The 16700-nt window shown below is 39.4% G+C and overlaps 1 protein-coding gene across 1 annotated transcript in view; it reads right to left on the bottom strand.

Annotated features, from left to right (window-relative positions):
• The window catches only part of LOC133655246 (microtubule-associated serine/threonine-protein kinase 4-like), a 200431-nt gene that overhangs the window by 157566 nt on the left and 26165 nt on the right, over positions 1 to 16700 (bottom strand). The gene's annotated exons all lie outside the window — the stretch shown is intronic.

Below are 16700 nucleotides of genomic sequence, written 5' to 3'. Positions count from 1 at the left end.
GAACCACCACCCCAGTCTGCCACTCCCTCGGCACTGTCCCAGACTTCCACGCAATGTTGAAAAGGCGTATCAACCAAGACAGCCCATCAACACCCAGAGCCTTCAGCATTTCTGGACGGATCTCGTCAACCCCCGGAGCTTTGCCACTGTGGAGTTGTCTAACTACCTCAGTGACTTCACTCCGAGAGATCGACGTCGATCCCCCATCATCCTCAGGCCCTGCTCCTATCAGGGAGGGTGTGTCTGATGTATTTGGGTTCAGGAGTTCCTCAAAGTGCTCTTTCCAACGCCCCACGACTTCCTATATATATATGTGTGTATATATATATATATATGTGTGTATATATATATATATATATATATGTGTATATATATATATATATATATATATGTGTATATATATATATATATATATATATATATATATATATATGTGTGTATATATATATATATATATATACATATATATATATATGTGTATATATATATATATATATATATATATATATATATATATATATATATGTGTGTATATATATATATATATATATATATATATATATATATATATATATATATATATATATATATATATATATATATATATATATATATATATATATATATATAAGGTGCGGCTTATATATGGAAAAAAAAATCCTGAACAGTACAGTTAAGAAATGTATTCATGATTAATTTAGTTTTTTTTAGCACAACATAATTGTATGTATTTGTAGGTCCATTCCTATGCAGTATAGTACTTATTTTTCTAATCAGCCTGACCTAAGCCTAATGTTTATGTGTTTAATAAATAATCATCTGTGTGATGAACACATGTTTTCATATCACTTGACACGTTTGTAAAGTGTAAGTAGGTTGGATATAATTATTGAATGTGAGTCAAACTAATATTTGTACTGGAAAAGTTGGGCCTGGAGGTCAACAAAGTGAAGAAATGCAGTGTACTATATATGTGTATATAAGTGTACTATATATATGTGTACTATATATGTGTATATATGTGTACTATATATGTGTATATATATGTGTACTATATAGATGTGTATATATGTGTACTATATATATATATGTGTATATGTGTGTACTATATATGTGTATATATGTGTGCTATATATGTGTATATGTGTACTATATCTGTATATATATGTGTACTATATGTGTGTATATATGTGTACTATATGTACTATATATGTGTATATATGTGTACTATATATGTGTATATATGTGTACTATATGTGTATATATGTGTACTATATATGTGTATATATGTGTACTATATGTGTATATATGTGTACTATATATGTGTATATATGTGTACTATATATGTGTATATATGTGTACTATATGTGTATATATGTGTACTATATATGTGTATATATGTGTACTATATATGTGTATATATGTGTACTATATATGTGTATATATGTGTGCTATATATGTGTATATGTGTACTATATCTGTATATATATGTGTACTATATATGTGTATATATGTGTACTATATGTGTGTATATATGTGTACTATATGTACTATATATGTGTACTATATGTGTGTATATATGTGTACTATATGTACTATATATGTGTACTATATATGTGTATATATGTGTACTATATGTGTGTATATATGTGAGCTATATATGTGTATATATGTGTACTATATATAGTCTGGTGGTTTCAAGACTGACTGCAAAAACACTCGCCAAAGATCATCTATATCACACGAGAGACCTGCTGTTCATTTGTTTAAAAGTAGTTTGTCACAAGGAAATCGTCCTATTAAGTCATCTTATCAGTTAACTCCGACGCTGGGGGGGTTTTGAGCGGTGAGGCGTCGCAGGGGGACTGTGCTTCCTGTGTTGACATGATTTAATACTGGAACATGCAGCTTCTTTCCTACACTTTGATACTGGAACATGCAGCTTCTTTCCTACACTGACTTCATCCTGAGGAAACATGAAGTCTGATGAAGCAATAGAAGATATTTATTGCTCATGGATGGATTGAAACATAAAAATATTGTGTGTGTGTGTATATATATATATATATATATATATATATATATATATATATATATATATATATATATATATATATATATATATATATATATATATATATATATATATATATATCCATCCATCTTCTGCCGCTTATCCGCGGTCGGGTCGCAGGGGCAGCAGCCTAAGTAAGGAAGCCCAGACTTCCCTCTCCCCAGCCACTTTGTCCAGCTCCTCCCGGGGGATCCCGAGGCGTTCCCAGGCCAGCCGGCAGAGATAGTCTTCCCAACGTGTCCTGGGTCTTCCCCGTGGCCTCCTACCGGTCGGACGTGCCCGAAACACCTCCCTAGGGAGGCGTTCGGGTGGCATCGTTCGGGTGGCATCCTGACCAGATGCCCGAACCACCTCATATGGCTCCTCTCCATGTGGAGGAGCAGCGGCTTTACTTTGAGCTCCTCCCGGATGGCAGAGCTTCTCACCCTATCTCTAAGGGAGAGCCCCGCCACCCTGCGGAGGAAACTCATTTTGGCCGCTTGTACCCGTGATCTTGTCCTTTCGGTCATAACCCAAAGCTCATGACCATAGGTGAGGATAGGAACGTAGATCGACCGGTAAATTGAGAGCTTTGCCTTCCGGCTCAGCTCCTTCTTCACCACAACGGATCGATACAGCGTCCGCATTACTGAAGACGCCGCACCGATCCGCCTGTCGATCTCACAATCCACTCTTCCCTCACTCGTGAACAGGACTCAGAGGTACTTGAACTCCTCCACTTGGGGCAAGATCTCCTCCCCAACCCGGAGATGGCACTCCACCCTTTTCCGGGCGAGAACCATGGACTCGGACTTGGAGGTGCTGATTCCCATCCCAGTCGCTTCACACTCGGCTGCGAACCGATCCAGTGAGAGCTGAAGATCTTGGCCAGATGAAGCCATCAGGACCACATCATCTGCAAAAAGCAGAGACCTAATCCTGCAGCCACCAAACCAGATACCCTCAACGCCTTGACTGCGCCTAGAAATTCTGTCCATAAAAGTTATGAACAGAATCGGTGACAAAGAGCAGCCTTGGCAGAGTCCAACCCTCACTGGAAACGGGTCCGACTTACTGCCGGCAATGCGGACCAAGCTCTGACACTAATCATACAGGGAGCGGACCACCACAATCAGACAGTCCGTTACCCCATACTCTCTGAGCACTCCCCACAGGACTTCCCGGGGCACACTGTCGAATGCCTTCTCCAAGTCCACAAAGCACATGTAGACTGGTTGGGCAAACTCCCATGCACCCCCAAGGACCCTGCCGAGAGTACAGAGCTTGTCTACAGTTCCACAACCAGGACGGAAACCACACTGTTCCTCCTGAATCAGAGGTTCGACTATCCGGCGCAGCCTCCTCTCCAGTACACCTGAATAGACCTTACCGGGAAGGCTGAGGAGTGTGATCCCACGATAGTTGGAACACACCCTCCGGTTCCCCTTCTTAAAGAGAGGAACCACCACCCGGTCCACCAATCCAGAGGTACCGCCCCCGATGTCCACGCGATGTTGCAGAGTCTTGTCAACCAAGACAGCCCCACAGCATCCAGAGCCTTAAGGAACTCCGGGTGGGTCTCATCCAACCCCGGGGCCTTGCCACCGAAGAGCTTTTTAACTACCTCTGCTACCTCAGCCCCAGAAATAGGAGAGCCCACCACAGATTCCCCAGGCACTGCTTCCGCATAGGAAGACATGTTGGTAGGATTGAGGAGGTCTTCGAAATATTCCCTCCACCGATCCACAACATCCGCAGTCGAGGTCAGCAGAACACCATCCCCACCATACACGGTGTTGAAACTCTCTCTGACAGGAGACTCTGCTAGGCGTTCCCAGCAGACCCTCACAATGCGTTTGGGCCTGCCAGGTCTGTCTGGCATCCTCCCCCACCATCGCAGCCAACTCACCACCAGGTGGTGATCGGTAGAAAGCTCCGCCCCTCTCTTCACCCGAGTGTCCAAAACATGAGACCGCAAATCCGATGACAACGACAAAGTCGATCATGGAACTGCGGCCTCGAGTGTCCTGGTGCCAAGTGCACATATGGACACCCTTATGTTTGAACATGGTGTTCATTATGGACAATCCGTGACGGGCACAAAAGTCCAATAACAAAATACCACTCGGGTTCAGATCCGGGCGGCCATTCTTCCCAATCGCGCCTCTCCAGGTTTCACTTTCGTTGCCAACATGAACGTTGAAGTCCCCCAGTAGAACGAGGGAATCACCCGGGGGAGCACTCTCCAGTACTCCCTCGAGTGAATCCAAAAAGGGTGGGTACTCTGAGTTGCCGTTTGGCGCGTAAGCGCAAACAACAGTCAGGACCCGTCCCCCCCACCCGAAGGCGGAGGGAAGCTACCCTCTCGTCCACTGGGTTGAACTCCAACGTGCAGGCTTTGAGCCGGGGGGCAACAAGAATTGCCACCCCAGCCCGTCACCTCTCATTGCCGGCAACGCCAGAGTGGAAGAGAGTCCACCTCCTCTCGAGAGAACTGGTTCCAGAGCCCTTGCTGTGCGTCGAAGTGAGTCCGACTATATCTAGCCGGAACTTCTCCACCTCGCGCACTATTTCAGGCTCCTTCCCCCCCAGCGAGGTGACGTTCCACGTCCCAAGAGCTAGCTTATGTAGCCGAGGATCGGACCGCCAAGTGCCCTGCTTTCGGCTTCCGCCCAGCTCACATCGCACCCGACTTCTATGGCCCCTGCTATGGGTGGTGAGCTCATTGGAGGGGGGACCCACATTGCCTCTTCGGGCTGTGCCCCCATGGGGACAGGCCCGGCCACTAGGCGCTCGCCATCGTGCGCCACCTCCGGGCCTGGCTCCAGAGGGGGGCCCCGGTGACCCGTGTCCGGGCAAGGGAACTCTGGGTCCTTCGATTGTATTTTTCATAGAGGTCTTCGAGTTTCTCTTTGTATGATCCCTCACCTAGGACCAGTTTGTCTTGGGAGACCCTACCAGGGGGCATAAAGCCCCCGGACAACAAAGCTCCTAGGATAAGGTGGCAGCTCAGAGAGGAGTGTATATATATATATATATATATATATATATATATATATATATATATATATATATATATATATATATATATATATATATATATATATATATATATATATATATATATATATATATATATATACATATATATATACATATATATATATATATATATATATATATATATATATATGTTTATATGTATATATATATATATGTATATATATATATATATACGTATATATGTATATATATATGTATATATACGTATATATATATATGTATATATGTATGTATATATATATATATATATATATATATATATATATATATATATATATATATACATATACATATATATATATATATACATATATATATATATATATATATATATATATATATATATATACATATACATATATATATATATACATATATATATATATATATATATATATATATATATATACATATATATATATATATATATATATATACATATATATATATATATATATATATACATATATATATATATATATACATATATATATATATATATATACATATATATATATATATATACATATATATATATATATATATACATATATATATATATATATACATATATATATATATATATACATATATATATATATATATACATATATATATACGTATATATACATATATACATATATATATACATATATATATATATACATATATATATATATATACATATATATATATATATACATATATATATACGTATATATACATATATACATACATATATATATACATATATACGTATATATACATATATATATACATATATACGTATATATACATATATACATATATATACATATATGTATATATATATATATATACATATAAACATATATATACATATATATACATATATGTATATATATATATACACATACATATACACATACATATATACACATACATATATACACATACATATATACACATACATATACACATACATATATACACATACATATATATATACATATATATATACATATACATATACATATACATACATATATATATATATATATATATATATATATATATATATATATATATATATATATATACACATATATATATATACATATATACAGTCATGGTCAAAAGTTTACATACACTTGTAAAGAACATAATGTCATGGCTGTCTTGAGTCTCCAATAATTTCTACAACTCTTATTTTTTTGTGATGGACAAAAAAACTTTCAAGAAGTATATACTGTATATATATATATATATATATATATATATATATATATATATATATATATATATATATATATATATATATATATATATATATAAATATATAAATAATCTTATAGTCTTATCATGTAGTTGTTAATATTTCCTACACCACAATAGCACATGTTCAATGATAGAGTCCCAATGATCCGCTCTTTATTTGCACCCCGCCTACCTTGCTGCCCTCCCGTGATTGGTCGTCAGGTAAATTCCGCCCTAGCGACCTGTTAGCGTGGTCCATGGGTCCAAACCATCACGTTGTCTCCACGTCGCGTCAAAAGTCAGAAATCAGTAGACAGAGCTTGGACCTGCCCGGGGTCTCTCAGGTAAAAAAGAAGGCTTAGCCAAGATTGTGCGTGTAATCTAATCCTCTTACGCCGCCCAGCGTCCACGCCCAGCGGGGGAGGCAAAGATTGTCCGACTGAAGTCATCAATAAAACGTCATCAATGAAAAATGCAAAACTGTTGCACATTAAAATGGAGGGTAAACAAATTCAGACACAACAATAGTTCACCTTTCTTTGGCCAAAAGTGATATTGTGTGTTTATTTATTTGAGTTACTTTTTAAAAAATTTGTGGTGGACTCTCTCACACTTTGCCACTTGGCGATCACTCCAGCAGCACTGAGAGCAGACCCAGCCAAACTACCTCTCAGTAATGTTTTTATTATTTTTTCTATTCATTTATTTCAGGCAATGACACTTAATAAAAATAAAGTACAAGGTATACATAATAATATAAATTAATATCATGCAAAAGGTAATGTACAGCAGTGGTCCCCAACCTTTTTGTAGCTGGGGACCGGTCAACGCTTGAAAATTTGGCCCACGGGAGGGGGGTGGGGGAATTTTTTATTTTTATTTTTTTCATAAAGAAATACAATCATGTGTGCTTACGGACTGTATCCCTGCAGACTGTATTGATCTATATTGATACATAATGTATATATTGTGTTTTTTATGTTGATTTAACAAAAACAAAAACAAAAATTATTATTATTATTATTTTATTTTTTATTAATTTCTTGCGCGGCCCGGTACCAATCGGTCCGCGGCCCGGTGGTTGGGGACCACTGATGTACAGTATGTAAGCATGTTGCAATTTTCAGTGCCAACGAAAAATGGACTCAAAAAACAACATCAGTAAGGTTCCACTTTTCCAAAAATCCACTAGCTTGATGCTAATATACCGTATTTTACGGAATATACAATGCACCAGTATGTAAGCCACACCCACTAAATACATTTAAAAACATATATATATATATATATATATATATATATATATATATATATATATATATATATATATATATATATATATATATATATATATATATATATATATATATATATATATATATTTATTCGATTCTTGGAGGTAACGATTCGATTAGCCATTGATTATCAATTCAAAATGATTATTGATTCAAAATCAATACTTTTTTAATAACATTAGGGTCCAGTTGTTTTCTGATGACATTTGCAAGACATTAGATGGCGGTACTGTATAGGCTGTGTTGTTTAACTAGGAAGTAGCTTTGTCCTTGATGCTGAATGTGTTATGTTGCGCCCTACAAAGTGTTTCTACTCCAAGTACTGTCACAATTATTATTATTATTTAATTTTTTTATAGCCCTACAGGTGTTAGAAATTAGAGTACAAAGTTAAAATTGCTAATATTATTAAAAAAGTATGGATTTTGAATCGAAAATCGTTTTGAATCGATAATCGATGGCGAATCGAATCGTTACCCCCAAGAATCGAATCAAATCGTGTGGTACCCATAGATTCACAGCCCGACTAATTAGTATTAGCAAGTGTAACTTTTTACTCTAATTTTAACACCTATAGGGCTATTAAAATATATATATATATGTATATAATTGTGACAATACTTAGAGTATAAACACTTTGTAGGGCGCAACATAACACATTCAGCATCAAGGACAAAGCTACTTCCTAGTTAGATAACATAGCCTATACAGTACTGCCCTCTAATGTCTTGCAAATGTCATCAGAAAACAATTGGACACCAATGTTATTAAAAAAGTATTGATTTTGAATCGAGAATCGTTTTGAATCGATAATCGTTGGTGAATCGAATCGTTACCTCCAAGAATCGAATCAAATCGTGTGGTACCCATAGATCCACAGCCCGACTAATTAGTATTAGCAATTGTAACTTTTTACTCTAATTTTAACACCTATAGGGCTATAAAAAATAAAAAATAATACTCGTGACAATAATTAGAGTAGAAACACTTTGTAGGGCGCAACATAACACATTCTGCTTCAAGGACAACCTAGTTAGATAACCCAGCCTATACAGTACTGACATATAATGTCTTGCAAATGTCATCATAAAACACAGTTATCATAAGCTAATTTTTCAATGTTACATTAAAAAGTAAAATTTTATGACCAAATAATCATTAGTTACCTTCCCTAATGATGCGATTTGGTGGCCTTGAATGACCCCGTGAAGCACTAAAAAGGAGCGTAGAGTAAAGTTCAAAGTGCACGCTTCACCAGCATGTCAACAACCACATTGTTGACGTTTCTCCGCGGGGACGCCAAGGAGCATCAAACTGCTCTCCCGCCGCGGAGGTGTGACCATCCTGCTTCGCTAAACAAGCATCCTGACGCTTTTTTTTTTCTTTTGTCCCCCCCCCCCCCCCCCCCCCCCCCGTGTCACGTGCATCTCGGACAAACTGGGATCATGCGCTGGAAAACGAGCTCTGCTGATGGGGGAAGCCACTTGCTGCCACGCTGTAAATGATTGGAGCGGCGCCTTATCACTCGCACTGCACCAGACTGATAAAGGCGTAGTTTGTGTTTTAAGCCGGCGCCCCGCTCATACAACGATTGTGAATGAGTGAAAAGAGGGCTCACTGCGTTCAGCTAATTCTACCATGCGCAGAGTGAGACCTCTTTTTCCCGGCGGAGTCAACAATTCTGATTGGCCACGTCGCTCAAATGCCGGTGACGATGGAAAAAAACCAAAAAACAACGTAACCTCTGGCGGTTATTTATCGGACTAATTAAAACCGCGATGTCGATTGGCCACGTCGCTCAAATGCCGGTGACGATGGAAAAAAACAAAAAAACGTAACCTCTGGTGGTTATTTATCGGACTAATTAAAACCTCGATGTCGATTGGCCACGTCGCTCAAATGCCGGTGACGATGGAAAAAACCAAAAAAACGTAACCTCTGTTGGTTATTTATCGGACTAATTAAAACCTCGATGTCGATTGGCCACGGCGCTAATATGCCGGTGACGATGGAAAAAAACAAAAAAACGTAACCTCTGGTGGTTATTTATCGGACTAATTAAAACCTCGATGTCGATTGGCCACGTCGCTCAAATGCCGGTGACGATGGAAAAAACCAAAAAAACGTAACCTCTGGTGGTTATTTATCCGACTAATTAAAACCTCGATGTCGATTGGCCACGTCGCTCAAATGCCGGTGACGATGGAAAAAACCAAAAAAACGTAACCTCTGGTGGTTATTTATCCGACTAATTAAAACCTCGATGTCGATTGGCCACGTCGCTCAAATGCCGGTGACGATGGAAAAAAAACAAAAAAAAAGGTAACCTCTGGTGGTTATTTATCGGACTAATTAAAACCTCGATGTCGATTGGCCACGTGGCTCAAATGCCGGTGACGATGGAAAAAAAACAAAAAACAACGTAACCTCTGGTGGTTATTTATCGGACTAATTAAAACCTCGATGTCGATTGGCCACGTCGTTCAAATGCCGGTGACGATGGAAAAAACCAAAAAAACGTAACCTCTGGTGGTTATTTATCCGACTAATTAAAACCTCGATGTCGATTGGCCACGTCGCTCAAATGCCGGTGACGATGGAAAAAAAACAAAAAACAACGTAACCTCTGGCGGTTATTTATCCGACTAATTAAAACATCGATGTCGATTGGCCACGGCGCTCAAATGCCGGTGACAATGGTAAAAAACAAAAAAACGTAACCTCTGGTGGTTATTTATCGGACTAATTAAAACCTCGATGTCGATTGGCCACGTCGCTCAAATGGCGGTGACGATGGAAAAAAAACAAAAAACAACGTAACCTCTGGCGGTTATTTATCCGACTAATTAAAACCTCGATGTCGATTGGCCACGTCGCTCAAATGCCGGTGACGATGGAAAAAAAACAAAAAACAACGTAACCTCTGGCGGTTATTTATCCGACTAATTAAAACATCGATGTCGATTGGCCACGGCGCTCAAATGCCGGTGATGATGGAAAAAAACAAAAAAACGTAACCTCTGGTGGTTATTTATCGGACTAATTAAAACCTCGATGTCGATTGGCCACGTCGCTCAAATGCCGGTGACGATGGAAAAAAAACAAAAAACAACGTAACCTCTGGCGGTTATTTATCCGACTAATTAAAACCTCGATGTCGATTGGCCACGTCGCTCAAATGCCGGTGACGATGGAAAAAAACAAAAAAACGTAACCTCTGGTGGTTATTTATCGGACTAATTAAAACCTCGATGTCGATTGGCCACGTCGCTCAAATGCCGGTGACGATGGAAAAAAAACAAAAAACAACGTAACCTCTGGCGGTTATTTATCCGACTAATTAAAACCTCGATGTCGATTGGCCACGTCGCTCAAATGCCGGTGACGATGGAAAAAAAACAAAAAACAACGTAACCTCTGGCGGTTATTTATCGGACTAATTAAAACATCGATGTCGATTGGCCACGGCGCTCAAATGCCGGTGACGATGGAAAAAAACAAAAAAAACGTAACCTCTGGTGGTTATTTATCCGACTAATTAAAACCTCGATGTCGATTGGCCACGGCGCTCAAATGCCGGTGACGATGGAAAAAAACAAAAAAACGTAACCTCTGGTGGTTATTTATCGGACTAATTAAAACCTCGATGTCGATTGGCCACGTCGCTCAAATGCCGGTGACGATGGAAAAAAACAAAAAAACGTAACCTCTGGTGGTTATTTATCGGACTAATTAAAACCTCGATGTCGATTGGCCACGTCGCTCAAATGCCGGTGACGATGGAGAAGAAGAAAAAAACAACGTAACCTCTGCCGGTTATTTATCGGACTAATTAAAACCGCGATGTCGATTGGCCACGTCGCTCAAATGCCGGTGACGATGGAAAAAAACAAAAAAACGTAAACTCTGGTGGTTATTTATCGGACTAATTAAAACCTCGATGTCGATTGGCCACGTCGCTCAAATGCCGGTGACGATGGAAAAAAAACAAAAAACAACGTAACCTCTGGCGGTTATTTATCCGACTAATTAAAACCTCGATGTCGATTGGCCACGTCGCTCAAATGGCGGTGACGATGGAAAAAAAACAAAAAACAACGTAACCTCTGCCGGTTATTTATCGGACTAATTAAAACCGCGATGTCGTGGGCCACGTCGCTCAAATGGCGGTGACGATGGAAAAAAAACAAAAAACAACGTAACCTCTTCCGGTTATTTATCGGACTAATTAAAACCGCAATGTCGATTGGTCACGTCGCTCAAATGCCGGTGACGATGGAGAAGAAAAAAAAAACAACGTAACCTCTGGCGGTTACCTATCGAACTAATTAAAACCGCAATGTCGATTGGCCACGTCACTCAAGTGCCGGTGACGATGGAAAAAAAACAAAAAACAACGTAACCTCTGCCGGTTATTTATCGGACTAATTAAAACCTCGATGTCGATTGGCCACGTCGCTCAAATGCCGGTGACGATGGAAAAAAAACAAAAAACAACGTAACCTCTGGCGGTTATTTATCCGACTAATTAAAACCTCGATGTCGATTGGCCATGGCGCTCAAATGCCGGTGACGATGGAAAAAAACAAAAAAACGTAACCTCTGGTGGTTATTTATCGGACTAATTAAAACCTCGATGTCGATTAGCCACGTCGCTCAAATGCCGGTGACGATGGAAAAAAAACAAAAAACAACGTAACCTCTGCCGGTTATTTATCCGACTAATTAAAACATCGATGTCGATTGGCCACGGCGCTCAAATGCCGGTGACGATGGAAAAAAACAAAAAAACGTAACCTCTGGTGGTTATTTATCGGACTAATTAAAACCTCGATGTCGATTGGCCACGTCGCTCAAATGCCGGTGACGATGGAGAAGAAGAAAAAAACAACGTAACCTCTGGCGGTTACTTATCGAACTAATTAAAACCGCAATGTCGATTGGCCACGTCGCTCAAATGCCGGTGACGATGGAGAAAGAAGAAAAAAACAACGTAACCTCTGGTGGTTATTTATCGGAATAATTAAAACCTTGATGTTGGGGACGGCGTGGCGAAGTTGGGAGAGTGGCCGTGCCAGCAATCTGAGGGTTCCTGGTTCAATCCCCACCTTCTACCATCCTAGTCACGTCCGTTGTGTCCTTGAGCAAGACACTTCACCCTTGCTCCTGATGGGCCTGGTTAGCGCCGTGCATGGCAGCTCCCGCCATCAGTGTGTGAATGTGTGTGTGTGTGAATGGGTGAATGTGGAAAATAGTGTCAAAGCGCTTTGAGTTCCTTGGAAAAGAAGGTAGAAAAGCGCTATACAAGTACGACCCATGTTGATTGGCCACGTCGCTCAAATGCCGGTGACGATGGAAAAAAAACAAAAAACAACGTAACCTCTGCCGGTTATTTATCCGACTAATTAAAACCACAATGTCGATTGGCCACATCGCTCAAATGGCGGTGACGATGGAAAAAAAACAAAAAACAACGTAACCTCTGCCGGTTATTTATCCGACTAATTAAAACCGTGATGTCGATTGGCCACGTCGCTCAAATGGCGGTGACGATGGAAAAAAAACAAAAAACAACGTAACCTCTGCCGGTTATTTATCGGACTAATTAAAACCGCGATGTCGATTGGCCACGTCGCTCAAATGCCGGTGACGATGGAAAAAAACAAAAAAACGTAACCTCTGGTGGTTATTTATCGGACTAATTAAAACCTCGATGTCGATTGGCCACGTCGCTCAAATGCCGGTGACGATGGAAAAAAAACAAAAAACAACGTAACCTCTGGCGGTTATTTATCGGACTAATTAAAACCTCGATGTTGATTGGCCACGTCGCTCAAATGCCGGTGACGATGGAAAAAAAACAAAAAACAACGTAACCTCTGGCGGTTATTTATCCGACTAATTAAAACATCGATGTCGATTGGCCACGTCGCTCAAATGCCGGTGACGATGGAAAAAAAACAAAAAAACAACGTAACCTCTGGCGGTTATTTATCCGACTAATTAAAACCTCGATGTCGATTGGCCACGGCGCTCAAATGCCGGTGACGATGGAAAAAACCAAAAAAACGTAACCTCTGGTGGTTATTTATCGGACTAATTAAAACCTCGATGTCGATTGGCCACGTCGCTCAAATGCCGGTGACGATGGAAAAAAACAAAAAAACGTAACCTCTGGTGGTTATTTATCGGACTAATTAAAACCTCGATGTCGATTGGCCACGTCGCTCAAATGCCGGTGACGATGGAGAAGAAAAAAAAAACAACGTAACCTCTGGCGGTTACTTATCGAACTAATTAAAACCGCAATGTCGATTGGCCACGTCGCTCAAATGCCGGTGACGATGGAGAAGAAAAAAAAAACAACGTAACCTCTGGCGGTTACTTATCGAACTAATTAAAACCGCAATGTCGATTGGCCACGTCACTCAAGTGCCGGTGACGATGGAAAAAAAACAAAAAACAACGTAACCTCTGCCGGTTATTTATCGGACTAATTAAAACCTCGATGTCGATTGGCCACGGCGCTCAAATGCCGGTGACGATGGAAAAAAACAAAAAAACGTAACCTCTGGTGGTTATTTATCGGACTAATTAAAACCTCGATGTCGATTGGCCACGTCGCTCAAATGCCGGTGACGATGGAAAAAAAACAAAAAACAATGTAACCTCTGCCGGTTATTTATCGGACTAATTAAAACCGCGATGTCGATTGGCCACGTCGGTCAAATGGCGGTGACGATGGAAAAAAAACAAAAAACAACGTAACCTCTGCCGGTTATTTATCGGACTAATTAAAACCGCGATGTCGATTGGCCACAGCGCTCAAATGCCGGTGACGATGGGAAAAAACAAAAAAACGTAACCTCTGGTGGTTATTTATCGGACTAATTAAAACCTCGATGTCGATTGGCCACGTCGCTCAAATGCCGGTGACGATGGAAAAAAAACAAAAAACAACGTAACCTCTGGTGGTTATTTATCCGACTAATTAAAACCTCGATGTCGATTGGCCACGGCGCTCAAATGCCGGTGACGATGGAAAAAAACTAAAAAACGTAACCTCTGGTGGTTATTTATCGGACTAATTAAAACCTCGATGTCGATTGGCCACGTCGCTCAAATGCCGGTGACGATGGAAAAAACCAAAAAAACGTAACCTCTGGTGGTTATTTATCGGACTAATTAAAACCTCGATGTCGATTGGCCACGTCGCTCAAATGCCGGTGACGATGGAAAAAAAACAAAAAACAACGTAACCTCTGGCGGTTATTTATCCGACTAATTAAAACATCGATGTCGATTGGCCACGGCGCTCAAATGCCGGTGACGATGGAAAAAAACAAAAAAACGTAACCTCTGGTGGTTATTTATCGGACTAATTAAAACCTCGATGTCGATTGGCCACGTCACTCAAATGCCGGTGACGATGGAAAAAAAACAAAAAACAACGTAACCTCTGGTGGTTATTTATCGGACTAATTAAAACCTCGATGTCGATTGGCCACGTCGCTCAAATGCCGGTGACGATGGAGAAAGAAGAAAAAACAACGTAACCTCTGGTGGTTATTTATCGAACTAATTAAAACCTTAATGTCGATTGGCCACGTCGCTCAAATGCCGGTGACGATGGAAAAAAACCCAAAAACAACATAACCTCTGGCGGTTATTTATCGCACTAATTAAAACCTTATTGTCAATTGGCCACGTCGCTCAAATGCCGGTGACGATGGAGAAAAAAAACTAAAAACAACGTAACCTCTGGTGGTTATTTATCGGACTAATTAAAACCTTGATGTCGATTGGCCACGTCGCTCAAATGCCGGTGACGATGGAGAAGAAGAAAAAAAAAAATCTCTGGTGGTTATTTATCGCGCTAAATAAAACCTTGATGTCGATTAATCGTGCAGCCCTACCTTCAAATTTGCTAGTGAAAACTACAACTAAGCTGAAGGTAACGATTAAAACGACTGGTGCGTAATTATTACAATACCTGCAGTCTTTTATTATTAAATGAACCTAAAATATGACTTATTTTATCTTTGTGGTAAATATTGGACACAGTGTGTTGTCAAGCTTATGAGATGCGATGCAAGTGTAAGCCACTCTGACACTAATGTTCATTTTTTAAATGTTTTTATTTACATTTTTATGTGATGATAATGTAAAACAGGGATTTGTAATCACTGCTATGTCGGAATTATTATTAATATCGATACCGTTGTGAAACGACCAACACACCATTAACTATACACTACTGCCATGCGAAATTTAATAACAAAACAAGATATAACAACTGGACAGCAATTATAATCAGCTCAGTTTTAAATGTTGCAATAAAAAAAACTAGATTTCATTATCAAAAACAATATTTATTAACACACAGAAAAGTACCGAAAATTGGTACCATCGATTCCCAGGTACTGGGATTTGAACAGTGCGCATCCCTAAAGAAGAGTGTTTATTATTCAGTAAGTTAATGCTCATTATACATTCTGTCCCGTTCACTAATTATTATTAACTTGATATCAACTTTTAGTGTCGTTAGTTCTCAACAGTCAACAAACACAGTGTCTCGAAACTTATCGTAAATGACATTCTCAAGTGTAGACACAAACAATAGCCAAGGAGTACGGTAGCGGTCTCGTTACTCATTCTTTGCCCGTCAGGAAATGGTCACATGACCAACACAGGAAGCGAACAAACAATCAGTAATCGGAGAAGGTGTCCGGGTAGCAATATTTACTTTGGCACATACTGAAAGATGCTATTAATATCTAAATATTGTTTCTTAGCAACACATAAGGGCCAAAGTTTCACTAACGGGTCCTTTTTTATGCATTTTTTTGCTCCTGAAAATGAATCTGCCAGTCATTTCCTTGAATATCGATTAGTTTTTGAGTAATACGCCGTTACTATTTGTACTTTCTATTGCTAGAGTCAATATGTGGCCCTCGTCTCCCCACGTAGACGATGTCAAAATATTACATTCGTCACTTAATTGCATGTTTTTGTCGCCCTGGTCCACGATTACTTCAAAAAATGTTTAACAT

Source organism: Entelurus aequoreus, linkage group LG08 (assembly GCF_033978785.1).
Source record: "Entelurus aequoreus isolate RoL-2023_Sb linkage group LG08, RoL_Eaeq_v1.1, whole genome shotgun sequence".
Lineage (NCBI taxonomy): Eukaryota > Metazoa > Chordata > Actinopteri > Syngnathiformes > Syngnathidae > Entelurus > Entelurus aequoreus.
This window is presented reverse-complemented; position numbering and strand designations above follow the sequence as displayed.